Source organism: Cydia fagiglandana, chromosome 3, assembly GCF_963556715.1.
Source record: "Cydia fagiglandana chromosome 3, ilCydFagi1.1, whole genome shotgun sequence".
In the NCBI taxonomy this organism is placed as follows: Eukaryota; Metazoa; Arthropoda; class Insecta; order Lepidoptera; family Tortricidae; genus Cydia; species Cydia fagiglandana.
In genome coordinates, this window is record NC_085934.1 from 22872065 (window position 1) to 22894733 (window position 22669).

At 36.9% G+C, this 22669-nt stretch overlaps 1 protein-coding gene across 4 annotated transcripts in view; it reads left to right on the plus strand.

The window, feature by feature from the left end:
- Positions 1 to 22669, plus strand: part of LOC134680395 (solute carrier family 12 member 6) — a 524938-nt gene continuing 502269 nt past the window's right edge. For all 4 annotated transcript variants that reach the window (XM_063539520.1, XM_063539523.1, XM_063539522.1 and 1 more), the window contains exon 1: positions 1 to 152. The gene's annotated coding sequence lies outside the window, so the exon portion shown is untranslated. The remainder of the gene's footprint in view (positions 153 to 22669) is intronic.

Genomic DNA, 22669 nt, shown 5'->3' on the forward strand with positions numbered 1-22669 from the left:
GACGATATCCGACCACGTTGAGACGCACGCGTCTCGCCCCGCCGCGTACGATCGTAAACATTCATGTTATAACTGAAAACGTAAATAATAACCTCGAAACTTTAAAGAAAACAAGCAAAAAGTGTTTGTGTGCAATGTTGTAAAGTGCTAAGGTGAAGTTTGTTGAAGTTTTTGCTAATTAGATTAGGATATAAGTAGTGATAGTAGTTCATTCATATGCAGGGGAAGGTCAGTGTCGATCGATGTTATCACTGCCTAGGTACACTCACATACCGTGCAAATTATATAGGTTTCATATTTATGTAGCAAGAAAAATTATTGATAAACCTGACTACGATTTTTAACTTGACTAAAACTGTTTACCTATGTCCTTTGCCATAAAAACTTATTAAACACAAAGTTTTAATCCGGCCACGGATATTCATCAAAATGTTTTATTCTTGATTAAGAATGCAATCACCTGCATTATCAAAACGAACTGATTGCTATCTTATTCACTGAATTCGTATTTATAGTTTTGACTCTATAGCGGATTAAGTGACACAAAGATATATAAGTAATACCATTTTTTTTTCAAACGATATTTTTCAACACTAAAAGTGCAATAAGTACCCATTTCATTTTACTAAAGAAATATAGTCACAGTCACCTGCAATAATATGTTAATCTTCTACGGCCGCAAAAATATGTGACACTCTCTTATGGCTCTACAAATAAGATCGTGTCAGATATTTTTTCGGCTTTCGTTGTGTAACATATTATTGTTATTGCAGGTCAGTGTATAGGTACATATATCGAATTGTCTTGGTAACTAAGTTACAGTTTGCTTACGATTTATGCGTACCTAATCCTTAAAAATATCTTGACACATAAAAACTATTACCCTTCTTTATTTCGGTAAAAATAATTCAAGTTGAAGAGTTCAAGGGCATTAGAGAATAGATCTAAATCCAGAAATAACACAAACGCTCCGTGAGGCCGGCGGCTAACACCAACAGATATGGAAAAAATTGTCATAGAATCTGTGCAGACAGAGAAGAGACTTAATCTCTTTCCGATCAGATTCTATGTAGATATTATAGGATGTTTTATTATGGTCAGTATTAAATATACATATGTAGTTGGTCGAGTTGCATTATTCGGTTCTTAATCGAACTATAATACCGTAGGATTACAATGAACACTGCAAAACTAAGCATGAAAGAAATAAGCATACTTAATCAAATAAACCGGCCAAGTGTGAGCCGGAAAAAAATCACGTGTGTTGTATGGGATGGGCCCCACTTAAATACTTATTTTATTCTGGTTTTAGTATTTGTTGTTACAGTGGCAACAGAAATACATCATCTGTGAAAAATTCAACTGCCTATCTAGTTATCACGGTTCATGAGATACAGCCTGGTGACAGACAGTTAGTAGTATGTATGTTCCCGTTTTTACCCTTTGGGTACGGTACCCTAAAAACGAAACGACTAAGTAAAGATCTTGGACAAACACTTAACTGTCTCTCATAATAATATACTGTATAATATTTAAATATCTTAATAAATAAATATTGAGTTCATTTTACCTATTTCTATACTTTAAGAATTTCTTTTTCTATCCATTAAACGTGTTAAATTCATTCTCTTTATTCACGCTACATTAAACATTTTATCCGTTTGAAATTTAATTTGACAAACTACGAACGTTACTACATAACTTTTATAATAAATGTTTCTGGATAGCAACAAGTATGCCTAAACAAAATAGGCATTTTGTGCCTTATATCCAGGCGTTAAAATACAGATTTACTTAAATATGAACGGCCTTCGTGATAAAAGTTTGCCGTTTTTTTATCACGGGGCCTGGGTCAAGTTAGTTGATAATTTTTATCTCGTAGGTATATTATGATTCATTAACCTTTCATCTATTGAATAATTAAAACATTAGGTGTCTAGTATTAAATTACCATTTAGTATAGAAATATAACAACATGCTATCTCGGCGATATCATTTAATTATGAAAGAGAAACTATCAAATTACATAACATTAGGCATCCGTTATATCTGTTATAAGCTTAAAAATATTAGTTATTATACGCATTTGTTTTTTTAAACGCGGAATACTTACTTATTTAAAATATATAGATAAGTACCTACATACACATTTCATTAGTAACGTATATTTTTTAGGTATGTGTAGGCATGTGTAGGCTGTATATAAACCTGTTTTTTTTAACTTGTCTTAAAAATATTATAATGACATTTTAGAACGAGACTACACTATATAAATAGTGGAACTGTATTAATATGTAAGTACCTTAATTTCTTTAAACATACCTACGGAACGGACATCATTATTTTTTTGTTGCAGGTTTCAGTTACTGTTATAAGTATTAAATAAGCACAATCTTAAAGAGCGTAATTTTTTAAAAGTGCAGTTTTCAAAGTTATACAAATACATGTTACAAACTTATAAAACTGCAAAATTAAACAAGTGTTTCCGAATATCCTAGTTATCTCAAATAATAGTAATATCTATAGATTAACCTGTATACACACAGAAACGTTAAATAAACAAATGGTTCGCCTAAGCGGCCTTCCTAATTAGTAAACGCAATGAATGTACCGTCCCAAACTGACATAACGTAAACCTTATTACAAGGATGCAAAGGCCACTAATGATCAGTTAGGAATGTTAATTGCGGCGACGAAAATTAACATAAAATGTGGCGTTTACATAAAACATGGAATAGTGTTCACGTTTCACGTACTTTTGAAGGTCGCAATACTCGTAACAATTTCTTTGTAAAGTGTATTTTAGGTAGACAGAGTACTTAACAAAAAAAGTGGCTGTGACATACGGACGGACAGACAGACAGGCATGACGAATCTATAAGGATTCCGTTTTTTGCCATTTGGCTACGGAACCCTAAATAAACTAGTCTGGCAAACCAGCTTTGTCAGTAAAAAAAAGCGGCAAATTTGAAAAATATAGGCGCATTGATAAATAAATTAATATAAATGGTCAAGCTAATCTTGCCAGTAGAAAAAGGCGCGAAATTCAAATTTTCTATGAGACGATATCCCTTCGCGCCTACATTTTTCAAATTTGCCGTCTTTTTCTACTAACAAGATCTGCTTGACCAACTTTTTCATAGGACATTTTTTCTACTAACTTGGCTTTGGTGTATAAATAAATAGATTTTCGAAGTCAAAGTCCGGGTTACCGATTCCGCTTAATAGAAACCCTTGCAATTAACAAACTTTATTAAAACGTCAATCGGACCGAACGTTTGAACGTTATTGAAAAACAAAACGCAGTTCGCCTGCACCCGACTTGCAGCTGCAAATGCAATCGGAGCGATGCAATTTGATTCTTGATGAACAATTTGTTAGGTTGCTTCGGAAGCTTTAACTACAAATCATTACATATAAATTTTTAGAGTTCTATAGGTACTTGAAGGGTGTCGACGGGGTTCTGTAGAGGGTGGATGACAAAAATAAGAGTAGGTGATAAAATTGAAAAAGTAAAAGTCACAGGAACTAGTCCCCAAAAAACCGCTCCCATAAAGATAAGATAAAGATAAAAAATTGTTTATTCAAGTAGGCAAATTACAATGCGCTTATAAACATCAAATAAAGCTACATCGGGTCCGACCCTACACCTCTGCCTCGAGAAGATTTAAATCCCCCCTCAATTGGAGGAGAGTATCCCAATATGGGACCGGCAACAAACTCAATATTAATAATTATTGCATCTTATAATTAACAGCATTACGAGTAAATAAGAAAAGTACAATTTAAATTACTATAGAATTCGTGCAATTATACACAGTAAGTAAATTACTTTATAGAAATTTGACATACAATGAAGTAACGCTCTTATTTTAAAACGACTTGCTTACGTTGCTGATTGACCTAGGGAAATAACCAAAATGTCAAAATAATATTTAAAAAATTGTGAATGCCTTTTTGGACCATCCTGTATTTACTACACTACTCTTTTTAACTACTTAATCCATCCTTCCCTCAACTAAACAGGCCAAACTCATGAAATACAAATGAAACATTGAGATAACCCAATCCTACCTGACGACGAAAACCGTTTTAACTTGTAAGTGCTAAATCCAGTAATTTTCAGGACCCTTGGGTCTTCTGCCGGCCGTACCGATTCAACTATTTGTTCTGAATTGGTTTTGATCCGATCTTAAAATTTGTCTTGGTGATTGGCCACACACTACTTTAATTTCACATGTACCATCACCCACACTGGTAACTGACATTTCGTAAATCTAATACCACTTTGAACTCTCGCGTTTTGTACACATATTTAATTACATAAACGGGTCTACCGCGATATACTTAATTTCATTGTTTTTACCCGCTGAAACGTCGGAATTTAAGATAAAAACAATGGAATTATATCGCGGTAGACCCGTTTGTGTAAATAAATATTCGTAAACCTTATTAATAAAGGCATAAGGTCCACCGATGGACAGTTAAGACTATTGCTGTTTGTAACAATCAGCGTGAGCGTATCAAGGTCATATCAAAATAATTTCAAAACCGTAACAAGTTGTTGAAACTGAATCGGGCGCTCTTGATTTGATCATGATATCTGAGGGCCTACCGCGAACCACGTCCGACGTGTTGCCTCTCTGTCGCACTTGTAAATTCGTACGTAAGTGTGACGGGGAGGCAACACGTAGAACGTGGTTCGCGCCTCTGTTATTACTAAAATTTGATGAAAATTGGGTCGTATTCGTGAGTTTAAGTATTAATTATAACTTTGTTTAATTAATAACGTTTATTTTTTATTTTTCTTCTGTTTATTCCCACTGGTTTTCTTGTCAGATTATTTAGATCAATCAAAGTGAATAAGTACCTATACAGTTACTTGTAGACACTTTTCTATTTTAATAACTATAAATAAGATATAATATAAACTACTGATATAAACTACTGAGCATTCTAATTTCTGTAGGTACTGTTTTGTTCGAAAATTATAAATATTTACTAACCTGAATACATTACTCATTAAACAGTACCCACTTAACTAACATTTTCCTAAATGCCAAGTATAAAATTGTTACGTATCCAAATGTAAAAAAATGCCAGTTTTCGATGAAAAACAGCTTATACTATACAACTAAGATAAAAATGATTAAGGAGCTTACAACTGAGCTTTATGTGACCTTTCACTAATAAGGTTTACGAATACTCACAAAAGGTCCGACCACACCGCTGCTTATAAAACCGGGCAAGTGCGAGTCGGACTCGCGCACGAAGGGTTCCGTACCATAATGTAAAAAAAAAACAAAAAAAGCAAAAAAAACGGTCACCCATCCAAGTACTGACCACTCCCGACGTTGCTTAACTTTGGTCAAAAATCACGTTTGTTGTATGGGAGCCCCATTTAAATCTTTATTTTATTCTGTTTTTAGTATTTGTTGTTATAGCGGCAACAGAAATACATCATCTGTGAAAATTTCAACTGTCTAGCTATCACGGTTCGTGAGATACAGCCTGGTGACAGACAGACGGACGGACGGACGGACGGACGGACGGACGGACAGCGAAGTCTTAGCAATAGGGTCCCGTTTTACCCTTTGGGTACGGAACCCTAAACAGCGAATTCTTAGCAATAGGGTCCCGTTTTACCCTTTGGGTACGGAACCCTAAACAGCGAAGTCTTAGCAATAGGGTCCCGTTTTACCCTTTGGGTACGGAACCCTAAAAACGGTGACGTTACCGAATCGCAATGACGCATCGTAAGTGTCATCATCATTTCCTAGCCGTTTCCGGCTACAGCGACTGCTTTTCTACCACCGAGAGCGTCGCTGGTGCGCTGGGCTATAACCGCGAAAATCGAAGTTCGCAAATTGCGGGGATTTTTCTCTGTCACTCTAATTACGCCTTCATTGGAGTAAAAGAGAAAGATCCCCGCAATTTACGAATTTCGGTTTTCGCGGTAGCCGCTCTGACTGCGCTGCTCTCAGGTGACTGACGTAGCCAATATTTGCAGCAAATGTGCCACACTCGTTACGACGCGTCACTGCGACTCCGTAACGTCACCGTTTTTTAAGCAGCGCTATGGTGGGACCTTATACCTCTATTCAGTTGAAATTGCGTCCCCTCCGTCCAACTTAGCAACCACGTCTCGGTACGTTGATTTCAGTAAGTAGGTACCAAGACTGCCTTAGTCCAGCCTGTTCAAATGCCATCCAAGTTTCGCTAACTTAACTGAGCGTAGAAGTCAAGACATTTTATAGTTGTATATATGGATTAGGTACTGTACAAGAAGTCAACCCAAGTTTTGCCTATAATGAGCATAGCTCTAACGGTAGTTTAGCTGCTATGTTGCCTACCGTGCAACTACGGTCAACCCAAGTTTCGCCAACTGAAACTAATGTCTGACCATAAAGACACGTTATGACCTGTGTCGCCCGCTGTACTAGACCGAACTTTGTAAGTCCTTCCACAAACTCCGTTATTAAACCGCTGCTTACAGTTTAATTGATTCTGAGTTTACGTTAAACTATGAAACTTGTTTATGTTATCGTTGACCACAAAACAAAAAGTTTTCTAAAATGTCTTTGCATTTAATACAATTTCTTCCACATACTAATAGGCATCTTAGAAATTAATGTTCGAAGTTGTGTTTTAACCTCTAGAATGCAAAGTATCTGGATTGAAATTTGAGTTGTTCTTACGTTAGCTGGTGGAATGGACTTTTGATGAAATTGCGTGAAGTGAAAAATGTTGTGTAATACTCCGCAGCAAAATTTCTTCACTTTTAGTTCCTTAAAATCCTCACATTTTAGTTTTTTCTAGAATCATTCGCTTGGTCGGGTCTCAATATTAGGACGAAGGGTAAATAAAAACATTCCTCCCTTTAAAAAAGTATTACCTAACTATATATTTTCAACTCTCTTAAAAGGAACACAAAACCAAGTAGAGCTTTGAGATTATTATCTAAAGTGTTTCAAGTGGAATGTATCGAGTATAAGAGTCAAGTGGTCGTCAATGATGCTTGTCGAATAGTGCAGAGGTCGGCCGAAATTGTCGAATTGAGATGTAACGTCTCTATTAAAACAATCTCGCAATGAAACTTTGAGAACAATCAAAGTTTGGCGTGTAGCATTAAAGAATGTCTTCTGCCTTAATTGTATCAATTTCATAAATGAATTAGTGATTTCCGTCGTATTTAACAGATTAATCTGAAACCTTATGCTATAAATATCATAGTAAAATAATAGATAATATATAACAACTACACGTATTTTGGCTAAACTTGTAAGCCTGGCGTTTCACAAGGGTTTACCCGGCTTGAGTCAGCTTTATCATGTCTAAAACTAACCACGCTAATGTGAACCTTACAACACAGACATAAGGTCCAAAATGAGCACATGTTATCAATCTTATATCAACAAGTCTTGGCAAGAAATCTGCCCCGGCTGTCGTCTGGGATTCCCCTTTTCATTTTACCCCTTAGCTATATTCGACCAGTATAAGTCTTACAAATACCAAAGATATATGTAACTCCGTATAAGATAAATAAAATCTAAGGAAAAAATGTGCCTTGGAAATCAAGAAAAAGTAATTCTCGAATAGATGGCTCCACACCTTTGTTTGGCCTATATGTACTAGGCCAGATAACGTTGATACCGTTTGATATTTAACAATTTCAACACATATCAGTGAAAGAACATTCTTGAAAGATGGGGAACATATGACGTTCTAAGAAAATAAAAAAAACATTTTTAGTTTTAATCGTGTGTCGATAGATGTCAGTACATTTATCGTGACTACAAAATTTACTATGAGTACTATGACAATAACCCTCTATACTATGTATTCTCTCTGCAAATAGAAATACATAATTATTTATTTGTCCAACATAGGTTAGGGTGTTACAAACTAAAATAGATATCATACACTAACGAAAAAGCGACCAAGTCACTGGTGGCCGAGGCGGGAATTGAACCCGCGTCTTCAGCTTACGCGGCTAACGTCGCCACTAGAGCACCTGGCCACACACAGCCAGGGCCAGGGCCAGCCTTGAGCCACCCTGAGGGCCTACCGCGAACCATGTTCAACGTGCTACCTCTCACAGTCACGTACGAATTTACAAGTGCGACAGAGACGCAAGGGTGGGCCAGCGGGTTACAGTTCAGTTAGTTTCACTATAAGTGGCGCCTTACGGCATACTTTGAGACTTTTGAGAGCACGCATCTCTAAAATATAATACCTAGGTATTTACGTATATTATCAAGTCAACGTTTCAAACTCTTTACAGGGATCGTGGTCAACTGGAAACTAAGGAAATATTACCTATATAAAGTGAATTGCCTCGACAGTGCCACAATTCCTTCAAATGCATTAGCCTGCAAAATTACCTACTGCAGTGAGCCAATTATACACTGCGGCCGCACAGTCCGATGCAGAAATATTTCATGTAACAAATAATAAACAGCTAACGGTCATTCACATGATACGATTTTCTCACTTCGAATAAACCCTAAATACAGGTTTATATAAACGGTGCGACGTTAAATAATAAACAACTTAAAGATCATTTAGGAATATATGAGTTTCTCGCCCCAACACGCGGTATTTCCGGACCGATACGACCTTCAAACCGAACTTTAAAAAAGGTGAGCTCTTCAAAAGAGCGTACCTTACTTACTTACTCCGTTGGCTCAGCGACCCAAAATGAGACTTGGCCTCTGACACAAGACAGCGCCACTTTTCTCGGTCCTGTGCGACCTCTCGCCAATTGCTGACTCGAAGTTCGCGCAGGTCCGCCTCCACCATGTCGCACCAGCGATATCTCTCATCTTAAACGCTGGCAACACACAACCCCTCTGGTGTTGCGGGTGTCCATGGGCGACGGTAATTGCTTATATTCGTCTGCTCGTTTGCCTCTTATATTATAATAATTTTTAAGAAAAAAAAAACCGACTTCTTTGGGGGCCGGTGAAAGATTATACTAGATAGTACACTATGTAGAAAAGGAGGTAAAACCACCCATTTTTCTACTAGCATTTCGCTTCTGTAATGGCTCCTCTACAGGATGGGCCAACGCCGGCCACTCCAAGGGACGCAGCCATGCGGTAGAAAGAGATAGCAATATTACTTGCTCCCTCTAACGCATAAATGCGTCCCTTGGAGTGGCCGGCGTTGGCCCATCGTGTAGAGGAGCCATAAGGGTCGTAGTTCTAGCCTAACCTAACCCACTTCTCAGATAGCAGTTCGGTTCTGTGAGGATCGCAGTTCGAACCTAATCAAACCCACTTTTCAAGTAGCATTCCGTTTCTGTAAGGCTCGCAGTTTCAACCTAACCTAACCCTTGTTCGGTTCTGTGAGGATCGCAGTTCAAACCTAACCTAACCCACTTAATGGCGCATGCGGTGCGGTGTACGGGGGTTTAAGCGGGAGGGGTTAGTAAGATTGGCATCATTATACTTTATACCTACATTTTATGGTAGGTAATCATAGTGGTTTATTTAGTTAAGGTATCATAGTGGTTTTCCGGGCCAAGGTCCGGGTCCGAGTCCGAGTTCGAGTCCGAGTCCGAGTCCGGGTCCGAATCCGGGTCCGAGTCCGGGTCGGAGCCCGGTTTCGAGTCCAGGTCCGAGTCCGGGTCCGAGTCCGAGTCAGGATCCGAGTCCGGGTCCGAGTCCGGGTCCGAATCTGGATCCGAGTCCAGGTCCGGGTCCGGGTATGAGTCCGAGTCCGGGTCCCAGTCCAAAATTGAAATTCGTAATCACCAGACGTGTACCATGCGTCGTTGAAGAGTTCTGTTCTGGTCATCATCAGCAGTTCCACTTCATCAAATGCGACAGTTTTTAATGTAAATGCTTGATTTAATGATGAAAATACAGAAAATTCTATACGTATGCCTTTAAGATTTGAGGAGTTCCCTCGATTCCTTATGGATCCCATCATCAGAACTCGAGCTTGACAAAAGTGTGGCTTAAAAACTTAACTTGCTTAACGAACATAACGAAGAGGAAAATCGCCAAACGTGAACTATGCGTCGTTGAAGAGTTCTGTTCTGATCATCATCAGCAGTTCCACTTCATCAAATGCGACAGTTTTTAATGAAAATGCTTGATTTTCTGATGTAAATACAAAAATCTCTATACGCATGCCTTTAAGATTTGAGGAGTTCCCTTGATTCCTCATGGATCCCATCATCAGAACTCGAGCTTGACAAAAATGTGGCTTAAAAACTTAACTTGCTTAACAAACATAACGAAGAGGACAAATCGCCAACCGTGAACTATGCGTCGTTGAAGAGTTCCGTTCTGATCATCATCAGCAGTTCCACTTCATCAAATGTCACTTTTTTGGATGTATATGTAACGGTGCGTGTAACGAAGCGTTACACTATCGACCTTCATACTATTTCTGGCACCATACAAATTCTAAATTCCTTTTTGAAATTCAAATCCTATTCCAAATTCCATTCAATGATTTTTATTTTCAGTTCGATCACATACTTTGATCGATAAACATCATTTTATCTAACAGACTGTACTTCCCAAGTTTCTAAACACGACCGTTTAAGTGTGATTTTTATTAGTAAACGTAATAATTCATAAGTGCGTGCAGTTCAGTTTAGTGCTCGTTTTGTGGCCCTGCACACCTTCCAGATATATATCTACATCATCACCAAGGCACATATTGTAAGTTATTTGATTTCTAACCTTCTGAATTACGAAAGTGTTTTTATACATACCTTTCTGTTAACACGTAACCTGTATTGTTACAGGTGCCTTTTTATATAATTAATAAATACCCATCATCGCCCTGGTTCCCGACTTTGATTACCTTCCATCATCCTGGTGAGGCTCCCATCTGCCCCCCCACACTGGCGCCATCAACGTGATCAAACCCACCCGCCCTACGACGCAGAGCAGCCCTTCTCTTCGTGCCTCCTCCGCTACGCTCGTGCTCCTACTCCACGCCGACGCCTGCTACTTTTTGAAGACATATTTTTTTTTTATCAATTTTATATATCTTGTAATAGTTAGCATAAGATTTTTTTCAAAATTCTAAAAGGTTATAGTCGACCCAACTCAAATTTTCGCAATATCTCTTGGCCTAACATCATTTTATTTAATTTTCTATTTTACAACCAACCTTTTATCTAATCCTCAACCGTTTAACCAAAATTCCCCCCTTAAATAACCAATTACATATACATCTATCATCATTCATCATCTTATACCAATTTATCTATATCTATTTTCTAATCCCTATTATGCCAGCGTCCTACGCTTTTTGTCGCGCCACGTAACAAAACTCTTAACATAGTGATTACACAAAACATCTATCACATACAATTACACAATCCAAGATTTCCACTGAAATCTCACAAATTGGTTTCAATCCTAAGTGTTTTTAAAACTCCTTGGAGTCACTGAAGTGCGAACCAATCCTGACTTACGGCAGTACTGTTGGAGATAATCCGATAGCTTATCCTTCACCCGATTAAATAAATATACACAACTAAGCCTAATATCACAATAAACTTCTCCTTTCGATTCAATAAAAAATAAAATTTAATAACTACATATTTTATTTATATTGATAACATCAATTATTCTCTTCGTAATAGGTATCCACTTTAATAAACAATGAATCCAGCACTATTAAATAAACCTGAACTCATCTATGAGCTCAAACTCAGGAACATTCAGTTCCCAGCCACCGCGCAGGCTGATGATTTAAGACAGCTCCTCACTCCAAATTTATTCGCGGACCCGTGTTCGAATCTCTCCAGCCCATATGATCTTGAACAGGATATCACCGAAATTAGCAGATGCCTCACAATAGTTTCTTCTCAGCTACAGCTTGCGACCACCAACCAAGCGAAGCACGATAGAATAGCGGTTTTCTTATTTCATTTATATAACAGAATAGAACGTCTCTCTATTACCACTGAATTATCTCCAGAAATTATTGACAACTATTCGAAAATATGCGAATTATTGTCAAAATGTCAAACAAAATTTAACATGTCACAACCGTCAACAACAACGTCAACTTACGCGTCAGCAACCTCTTTGATAGATGATTCCACAAATTTAGACCTACTTGCTCGAAAATTAACCAACCTCTCTGAAGCAAAACCAAGCGATTTTAAAAAATTCAACTATAAAGGCGATAGTTGCCCTTATGATTTTATTCGAAACATCGAAGAGTTTGCAATTGCGCGTAACATTGACGACAAACGCTTACACAAATATATATACGATTTTTTATCAGGCACTCCTTTAGATTGGTATAGGTCAAAGAAAACAACCCTTACAGATTGGAAATCATTTAAAACCCACTTCTTAAAAGATTTCGAATTGCATGACCATGACCACAACTTACTACAAAATATACATTCCCGTAAACAAAAACAACATGAACGAATAATAATGTATTTTTCAGCCATGGAAGCCCTCTTTTCCAAATTACATGAACCCCTTTCTGAAAAACAAAAAATAGATATCCTCCGTAGAAACATGAGCCCTTATTACAGTTCCAGATTAGTTCCTACAGATGTTACGTCTATAGACACATTATTCCAATCGTGCAAATGGTACGAAAGCTGTAATACTACCTCTACTTATAGCTCTAGCAACTATACCAACATTCAACAAGATTCTAACCATACCCCCCCTTCCCAACCGTATATACCACCATTCCCATTTAATAAACCGGTCCATACTGTAACAGCACCACCTTCTACGTTACGTTACTCCTGTCCGCGTTGCAGAACAAACGATCATTCTTTAGATATTTGTACAAGTAAAAATATAGTATGCTTCCGCTGTGGCAAACAAAATGTCACTTTTGCAAAATGTACAGTTTGCCATAAATTTCCAAAAAACGCATAAAGGAGAAAAGTAACTTAAATAAAACTACTGCTACAGAATGGAACCAATGGTTAGATACCATTAAATTATTTATGTCATCATACAATACTACATCAGCACTTTTCACTCAAGATCCATACGATGAACGACCTTATGTCAACATCCAGACAAATAATTTAACTTTATGTGGCCTCTTAGACAGCGGCAGTGCTTTAACTATTTTCGGAAATAATTCCCATAAAATTCTCTTATCCCACAATTTTACCATAAATTACGACCATAAAGTCGTAGGCTCTGTAGCCGACGGCTACCCTATATACTCTATTGGTACAATTCAACTACCAATTTCGTACAAAAATATTGTGGCTATTATTACCGCTCATGTTATCCCTACTATAAAGCAACCCTTGATTCTAGGCACAAATTTTTGGAGAAAATTCAATATAGCTCCCCACATATTACCTGACATAACGTCATATTCTGATAAACATATAGATACCCTAGTTATTTCCACCTGCGACCAACACATCACTAATTATGACAACCTTTCTGAAACTCAACAGTTAATTTCAGATACTATTATTGAAAAATTTAAAAATATTTCAACAGAAACCAAACCCTTAGGACGAACCCACCTCATTGAACATCACATAGATACCGGTGACCATCCACCAATCAAACAGCGATGCTATAGGCTTTCTCCAGAGAAACAAAAAGCTTTATGCAAAGAAGTTGATGAAATGCTAAAGCTTAATGTTATCGAACCCTGTGAAAGCCCATGGCTAAACCCTGTCATAATAACTCCTAAAAAAGATGGAACGTGGCGTTTTTGCATCGACAGCCGTAAACTAAATTCGATTACGCGCAAAGATGCCTACAAACTCCCACTCATTTCTGACATTTTAGATAATCTAAAAAATGCTAAATATCTATCATCGATAGACATAACAAAAGCATTTTGGGAAATACCCCTACGCCCTTCTGATAGACCTAAAACTAGTTTCCATGTACCCTCAAAAGGCATGTACATGTTTCGCGTAATGCCTTTTGGATTGACTAATGCCCCTGCTACCCAACAACGCTTTATGGATGCGTTATTCCCTTCTGAAAACCTTGATAACTCAGTATTTACCTACTTAGATGATATTATCATCATAAGTAATACTTTCGATGAACACATCACTTTACTTAATAAAGTTTACCAAAGGCTAGTACAAGCCAACATTACTATAAACTTCCCCAAGTGTTCATTTTTCAAAAAAGAACTTAAATATCTTGGTTACATAGTTAATGAACACGGCTTTCAAACAGATCCTGACAAGGTTAAGGCAATACTTAACATCCCACCTCCCACAACTCCTCGAGAAGTTAAAAAGTTCCTAGGTACAGCAAGTTGGTATAGACGCTTTATCCCCGATTTCAGCACAAAGGTTGCACCACTAACTAAACTTACCTCCACTTCCAAAAAAGCACCACCATTTAAATGGACATCACTAGAAGACAATGCCTTTAAATCCATTAAAGAAGCTCTAGTCTCTACCCCTGTTCTTGCTTGCCCAGACTTCTCAAAACCCTTCGCAGTCCACTGTGATGCATCCAGCTTCGGCATCGGTGCCATGCTGACCCAAGAATTTGATGGCGTTGAGAAACCCATTGCTTATATGAGCAAATCCCTAACTGGTCCCCAAAGAAATTACTCAATTACAGAAAGAGAACTCTTAAGTGTCTTACTAGCCCTAGAACATTGGCGTTGCTATCTTGACAACGGCTTAAAGTTCACAATCTACACAGACCATTCTGCATTACAATGGTTTCTCCATCTAGATAATCCAACCGGACGTCTAGCCCGCTGGAGTATTCGTCTATCTACATTTAACTTCGAAATTAAACATAAACGTGGTAAAGATCATCTAATCCCTGACGCTTTATCACGCTTACCTTCAGTAGACGTTATTAACTACAATAGTTCTAATACCAATGACGACTGGTATAATAATATCTACGCTAAATGCAGTTCTAACCCCAACACCACTCCAGATTACATAATACATAATAATAAATTATACCGATACTCAAAAACCCCTTCGTTACTCCAATCTGAGTATAATTGGAAAGAAGTTATCCCACTAGAGTACAGAATACCCATTATCACAGAAAATCATTCCACCCCAACTTGCGCTCATTTCGGAACATTTAAAACATACAATAAAGTTAAATTGAAATATTTTTGGCCAGGAATGTACAAAGATATTTCAAATTTTATTGCCAAATGCGAGACTTGCTTAGCTTGCAAACACCAAACCCAACTAAAACTTGGCCTAATGGGTAAACCTAAGCAATGCTCTCGACCCTTTCAATGCATTTCAATAGATTTGATCGGCCCCTTGCCTACTACACTAAAACACAACAGATTCATCTTTGTCGTTACTTGCTGTTTTTCAAAATACTGCCTCCTCTTTGCGATTAAACGTGCTACGTCATCAGTAATCGTTCATATTCTAGAAAACCTAGTTTTCCTAGTGTACGGAATCCCACAGACCATAATTCTTGACCATGGTCCTCAATTCGTTAGTCAAGAGACAACGGATTTATTCCACTCCTATCAGATCCCAAAAATACACTATTGCGCAATTAAATGCGCCCAACCAAATCCCGTGGAGAGATATAATAAAGTTGTTACCACAGCAATATCCTCATTCATACAGGATGACCACAGGAATTGGGATATCAACCTACATAAGATACAATTTGCTATTAATACTTCCGTAAATGAAACAACAAATTATACTCCTTCTTTCCTTGTATTTGGTCGCGAATTAGTCACATGTGGATCAGCATACGATAAATCTGATCTCACAGATGATATTATATTCGCGCCCAGAGACGAATACGCTGATAATCTTGGTCTTCTTCAGCCTGTCTTCTCCGAAGTACAAGCCCGTCTTTGGAGAGCACACCAAACCAATTCTTCATCGTATAATAAACATCACCAACATTTCGAATTCAACGAAAATGACATCGTCTGGAAACGAAATTACGCAATTAGTAATTCTCCTAAACACTATTCTGCTAAACTTGCACCCAAGTTTATTAAATGTTCTATCCTAAAAAAAATATCACCCTTAGTATATGTCCTACAAGACATGTCCGGCAAAATGCTCGGACGATGGCATATTAGAGAACTTAAACCTCTCCCCAAAATTCTAAAATAAATAATATACTGTTTTTCCTTAATTAGATTCTTATTTGGCTCAAACTTAGCTACTTTTCTCCTAAGCTCCTAACTTGTAAAATATTGTATATAATGTTATACATTTATAATTATATCTCATCCCCATTATACATTTCGGACTCATTACATTTCGTACATACCTACTTAGTACGAATTTATACGTTCATTTATACTATTTAATTTATATAACGTTATATTACGTTCATATAACGTTATTCAAAGCTAACTCTACCAGAGTTAGAACAATACTTATTTATATATTTCTTCCCTTGACATAACGTTCATATTTACGTACTTAGGTACATACGTACCGTACAATACATTTATTAATTCCATTAAGGAATTATCTTATGATATTTTGTAGTAATCCTACATTCCATACGGCATTATTTTGTTGAATAAATTTCAACAATCGTACTCTTTCTAGGTACACATTATTGTAGATATTATATTTAGATTCATTAATATTCAGCGGGTGGTTACTGATTAATAAGCCTTAATACTAATGGAGAGCGATTTAATGAGTACGTCCTCTACTTAAAGGAGTACTCTATTGAAACTTATTTTGGTTAAACAATTAACCAAAATTTTATAAGATGATGTATGAATGACCTTTGGTATGCATGTTTAAATCGCCTCTCTTGTATGATAAACATTGTATATAACATCCCCACCTTCTAAATTTATCACTCATACCCATATTCATTACATTATATTTACATTACGGAAAAATCCTTTGGCCATAAGCCCCAGGATTTTCCCTTCCAGGGCGACCCCGGTAGTGTAACGGTGCGTGTAACGAAGCGTTACACTATCGACCTTCATACTATTTCTGGCACCATACAAATTCTAAATTCCTTTTTGAAATTCAAATCCTATTCCAAATTCCATTCAATGATTTTTATTTTCAGTTCGATCACATACTTTGATCGATAAACATCATTTTATCTAACAGACTGTACTTCCCAAGTTTCTAAACACGACCGTTTAAGTGTGATTTTTATTAGTAAACGTAATAATTCATAAGTGCGTGCAGTTCAGTTTAGTGCTCGTTTTGTGGCCCTGCACACCTTCCAGATATATATCTACATCATCACCAAGGCACATATTGTAAGTTATTTGATTTCTAACCTTCTGAATTACGAAAGTGTTTTTATACATACCTTTCTGTTAACACGTAACCTGTATTGTTACAGGTGCCTTTTTATATAATTAATAAATACCCATCATCGCCCTGGTTCCCGACTTTGATTACCTTCCATCATCCTGGTGAGGCTCCCATCTGCCCCCCCACAGTATATGCTTGATTCGTTGATAAAAAACCAAAAATCACTATGTGTATGCCTTTTAGATTTGAGGAGTTCCCTCGATTCCTCATGGATCCCATCATCAGAACTGGGTTTTGACAAAAACGGGACCAATCTGTATGCATATACATTCAATCAAAAAAAGAATTTTCAAAATCGGTCCAGTAATGACGGAGTTATGGAGTAACAAACATAAAAAAAAATAAAAAAAAAAAATAAAAAAAATAAAAAAAAACATACAACCGAATTGATAACCTCCTTCTTTGAGATTTGGAAGTCGGTTAAAAAAGGAAAATATTGAAATAATATTTCTAATATTATTAGCAATGCCGTTACACAATTTCGTTCACATTTTGGGACTATAATTATGAAAGGTTCCTCATAAAGAACAAATTAATAGGTAGTCATTAACTCATTATTTTGGATTATACCCAACCTTTTAGACCCAATCTTTGCCCTTTGACCTTAATTAAGACTTAAATAAACCGTAAAAATAACTTTCCTCCTCGTGGAATTAAGACCACTCAAACTTATTCCTCTACCTACCTAATTTGTGTAAAGATGAAAATACCAAATGTTGAAAACTTTAGATGGACTGGAAATTGATTATGATGAATGAGGAAAACATGTTTACACACAGAAGTTGGTCCTAAAATTGTTGTAAGTTTGTAAATACGAAAGTTTCTTAATGATTCGCTTGATTTTCTTTTCGGCACGAGTAGGTATATACCTAGTGTTGGTAGGAACTTGAGTCCACTGAGTCTTGAGGTAATCAGCTCGTTTTTACGAGACTCGGTGCTTAAAAAACTTCTGAGTCTTTAAGTCCCGAGTTGAGTCTTTTCGTTGATCCGAGCTTCCGAATAAAGACTCAGCAATTTTATAGGTTTTTCCTAAATAACAGCAAAGAAATTGGGCGTTATTGTATGATTTGTGTATCTAACTCATGAATTTTACGTAAAGACAATGCATTTTTTTTAAAAGGGCGCGATTCGAGTGTTCTCTGAAAAGAACTCAAGTATCTACAAAAGACTCGGTTCTCTAACAAGTTGAAAAGAACACGAGTTTAAACTTAATTAAAAGAGTCTCAAAAACTGAGTCGAGTCTTGAAGCAGAGAGCTGGAAGGACTCGAGTCTTAACCAACACTATATATGTATACCTATAAGACGTGTCGACTTAAAACACTCGCTTCGGTAATGTTCCAAAACTCGCCACTCCTTGAAAAAATTTTTTTCGGTCTACCCAATACTTTACACCTACATATTGTTACGATTTGCCAAATCAAAATCAAATCACACTTGTAAAACTCAAACGCTTTAAGTCTTAAATAAGTTCACTTGAAATTCCGTCATGTTTATGATGGGTACTTCATGGATGGGTAGCGTCATAAGCATGACGGAATTTCTATATAAATCGAGTCCACCCGACACCGACGCGATCCGGTATGCGCAGGGGCAATCGACTGGCAATTGATCCGTATTGGTGGCCGCTCGCCATTGGACACGTATCGGCAATTGATCGCGCTAATAGAACAATTAGGGCGATGTCGCTTAAGTGCTGTGGTTGTGCAAATCACTTGTCAATTTTCGAGGGGAGAAAAACTATTGGCATTCGTTGTAGGATAGGAAGCTGCGCTGGCTTAGCGATGAAGTGTGAGAGCGCCGTATAAACGCTTAATTTTACGAATATTTTACACATTTGACATCGTGACATTTGTCTCCAGCGGCACTTTGGGACCTCCCTACTGTTGTAGGTATCCATGCGCGACGGCAATTGCTTACTAGCAGACGATTCCTCTGCTCATTTACAGCCATTTCATTAAAAAATTCGCTTGTCAAACTGGTAAGTACATAGTTTGCGCGGATTCAGTGATGATTTGTCGAAAAAATTCGAATCTGCGAATATTTGATCACAATTTGATGTCGATGATTCGACATCGCTTTGGCTTGCACCATTACATCGCCCACACTGTAGACTAACAGTTCGTAAACCTTATGACAAAAGGCAAAGGTCTACTGATGGACAGTTAAGAGTGTTGCTGTTTATACAAGTTCAACAAGTTTTTGGCAAAAATTTCATTTTTGGTACAAGCTTTTATCACTGACTGTACTTTTCTTACGACAGACAACTAATACTCATCGAGACAATTCTAAAAACCCCTAACACAATTAGGTTACGTTGTTTCATCACAGAGTTCCTATGGCCACCTCCTGTCTCCATCATCAGATCAGCTCGATGGTACCATAATATTGCATTGTCATCCGATTTATACATGCATGCAAAATTTCAGCTCAATCGGAAACCGGGAAGTGGATCAAATTTAACTTGCAAGATTTGATTACAGACCGACAGACAGACAACGGTCAGGTGAAAGTAAATAAAAGCTTGTAAAATAAGATCAATTTATAAAGTCCTAATGTCACTCTACCTATTCATACATGCGTGTATAAAAAGTATGCATCAGGATTATAGTTTACTAGGTATGCTTCGGGTGCACGAGCTAATAACAAAGTATATTTAGAGTCACATAGCCACAAAATTTTACAGTCAAACCGTCCGCCATTGGAAACTACACTTTGTCTCAAAGTGCACAAAGTTTAAGTTTATTTGTGTTAGTTCCTGATTGAATCCTTGAGTTTTGCTGATGCTACTGTGTGCCGGAAGTTATGCTTGGGTTTATTACGTTACGCTATGGTGAATATAATATTCTGGAACAGCGCATAAATCACATGCATGTCAAAATCAAAAACAGTCAACAACAACACAATAGATATCCGGAAGGGATAGAGGTCTGTCCCTTAAAAATTAAAAAAGAAAGCCTTAATTTTTATAGTAGATTGTTAACCAACGTAGAAAGTGAACCATTTCACCCGAGATATTTTGGCGCTCGAACGAAGAGAGAGCGCCAATAGTTCGAGGGTGAGATGGTTACTTTTACCCGAGTTAAACACTCTACTTTTCATTTCGACTATGAGGAAAGTTAAACACGAGAAATGTAGGTTTATTATTGGTAAGTATAATTCTTTAGAACAAATTATTAGGTAAACCACATAACTATAAGTCACTCAAATCACTTGAAAATGTAAACGGCGCCAATTTCAGTGATGCGGAATCTGATATGAGAGCTTATAATATGGCATATATTGCTGTTAGCCATTGTACGAAGTAAAAATTAAAAAAAAATACTTTCCACTCCGGTTATCAGCTTATGAAAGGTAAACTTTCCGAACAGGAGAGATGAAAAATACTTTTTTAATACAGTTGCTCAAAAAGTGCTACTTTACGTAGCTGTTTAGCGTGCGGAAAGTTGGTTATCTCGAACTAGTGCTTTTTACTTTTCCAATTTTTTTAAATTTATACTTGTTCCAATTCACAACTACTTATTGATGAGTGTTAATATTAGTTTCCTTTAAACGTCGTAATCAGCATAAAAACCTACCGTTAATGTAAGAATACGAAAAATATTACATATATTTCATATTTAATGACTTACCTCTTCATCATTATAACACGTTTATTTTTTAATATTCAATATTGAAAATTCCGTTCTTAATAAGTTGACTGAATGGAACGGAATAGCTGTCAAACGCCCATAGATATAATATACTTAAAGACGACGTCTAACCGAGCTGTCACTGTTACCACTTTTGTTTAGTGTACGATTAACAATGTTTTTCTTATTTTTTCGCAACTGTATTAAAAAACGTCGTTCGATACACGTGCGGAAATGTCATTCTTCACTCGTCCCGAGTCTTGCCACTCGCCTGCGGCTCGTGGCAAGATATCTCGGTACTCGTGAAGTAATGACATACCTTCCGCACTAGCATCGAAATGTACTATTCACGATCACCTGCAATAATAATATATGTTACAGAACGAAGGCCACAAAAATATCTGACGCGATATTATTTGTAGAGCCATAAGAGCGTGTCATATATTTTTGCGGCTTTCGAAGAGTAAGATATCATTGCAGGTGACTACTGTCAAATTTTGCCTTCCCATAATTATTCTATTTTATTATTCAATATTGAAATATTTTTCGGCAAGTAGTACGCGGATACTGGACCTTATTACAAAATGCATAAGGTCCACAGATGTACAGTTAGGGGTGTTCTTGTTTGTACCTAGTCTTAAGGACCTTCATTAATTTTATCCTCATTAGTATGAAGCGTATGAATAATGATGATAATGAGCGTTTTTCAAGTAGCTCTGCAGATCGGAAATTCATACTGAAATAATATTTTGCTACCACCGAAATTATTCTGAAAATACGCCTTTCTTGAACATCGTGTCTAGTTTGAAAGTTCGCTAAAGTCAACCTTATGTTTTACGAATTAAAATTGATTTTACCTTGCCACTGGATTGGAATAAGTTTTGCAATACAAGTAGTGATCGAGGCACAATCTGTGATTCAGCAATAGGAGGGAGCTCTAAAATCGTGTACAGTCAGCAGCAGACCTCGCTATGCGGGCGAGATGTTGGAAATCATCTTTATGCAGTAGGACCTGGGCGACCTGGCTAATCCAGCTGGGTAAGAAACCAGCCGCTGGCGGATTACGGAGGTTTCCGGATTATAATTGGGATAATGTTTATATTTAATCAATCACTTAATTAGCAAGTAAATGAAATATTTAATATATGTTTTAACACATTACTTTGATGAAAACATAAAAAATAGTGAAGTAAATATGTATTTACTCTTATGCTTAACATTTTGGCACATTATTTCAAAGAAACTCACTTCATTTCTAAGGGGCATTTAAGATTTTTTCTTTACTTTAACTATAATGTTCATGTAACTCCTTTTATTGTGAATTCAATGGAGATATATTTCTTGTTATTTTTATTTTGCGAAGTTGGTACCCAGTGCTACGTTAAAGTTAAGAGTTCCCTACAGTACTTAGTTACTTTTGCCAACCCTGGTTTTCAATGAAGTGCAATATTCATAACAGTGTTTGCGTATAACCTAACATTTCTTTCTGTCCCATACTGAACACTCCCTACAAATATCGGTACCTACAACGAACACACCCCTGTGTGTCTTCTAAAAATGATTGGGCAAATAAAGACGACGAATCGCAATGTTTGCTGAACTAACAACAATGGCTGACCATTTGTGACCTTTATTTCTTCGTAATACGGTTCAAAAAACGTCAGTTAACTGTGTCCACAATGGTATCAAAAGCAACACTCTTTACTGAACTTAGTTGCACCCTAATACCTTTGAAATAGGGCTTATAATTAGTCAGCTAATTGTGTTGACTATGGT